Below are 998 nucleotides of genomic sequence, written 5' to 3' on the forward strand. Positions count from 1 at the left end.
GGTGAGAGACAGTGTTGAAGGCCTTCCTAAAGTCTGAAAGACTACATCCACCACGGCACCTGCATCCAAGGCTTTTTGACCTGGTTGTAGGAGGCCACCAGGTTGGTCTGACAGGACCTGCCTCTAATGAACCCATGTTCATTGCTTCTAAGCATAATCTCCCCTGCTGGTCACTTGCAGATGTGTTCCTGGATAATTTTCTCAAAGAGCTTCCCCAGGGCTGAGGTAAGACTAATGGGCCTATAGTTTCCTGGGTCTTCTTTCCTCCCTTTTTTGAAAATGGAGACCACATTGGCCCTTTTCCAGTCCTCTGGCACCTCGCCAGAGCACCACGAGTGCTCATAAAGCTGTGCCGGGGTCCCGCAATAACCTCTGCCAATTACCTCAGCACTCTGGGGTAGAGATTGTCAGGACCTTCTCATTTGAACTTGCCTAGTCCCTTCAGAAGTTCCCTGACTAGGTCCTCACTGACCCTGGACCTGGCTGTGCCTCCTCTGGGTTCATCCAGATTCCCAGAGGGGGGGATGTTCTTGGCCCTGCCCAGAAAAAAGGAAAAAAAGAATCTGTTAAAGAGATTAGCTTTGTCATCTGCTGCTACCACCAGATTACCAAGCATGTCCTGCAGAGGCCCCACATTACTTGGTACCTTCTTTTTACCCCCTATGTATTTAAAAAAGGACTTGCTATCTTTGCTCTGGGTCACTAGTCCCAGTTCCATCTCTGCCTTAGCCTTCCTAACCGCCCCCCTAAAACCTCAAGCAGTAGGGGTATAATCCTCCTTGGTGATGGCCCCTCCCTTCCATTGCGTGTATGCCTTCTTTTTCGCTTTCAGACGTTCTTGGATGCTTTTGGTGAGCCATGGGGGCTTTTGAGTGCTCTTGCCCCCTTTGATCTGTGTGGGGATTTTCACCTTTTGGGCTTGGAGGATCATCTCCTTAAGGAACGACCACTCTTCTTGGACTCCCACCTCCCCTCCCCTCTGGGACTTCAGTGCCTCC

Source organism: Gavialis gangeticus, unplaced genomic scaffold (genome assembly GCF_001723915.1).
Source record: "Gavialis gangeticus isolate Ggan-Ray unplaced genomic scaffold, GavGan_comp1, whole genome shotgun sequence".
Taxonomy (NCBI): domain Eukaryota; kingdom Metazoa; phylum Chordata; order Crocodylia; family Gavialidae; genus Gavialis; species Gavialis gangeticus.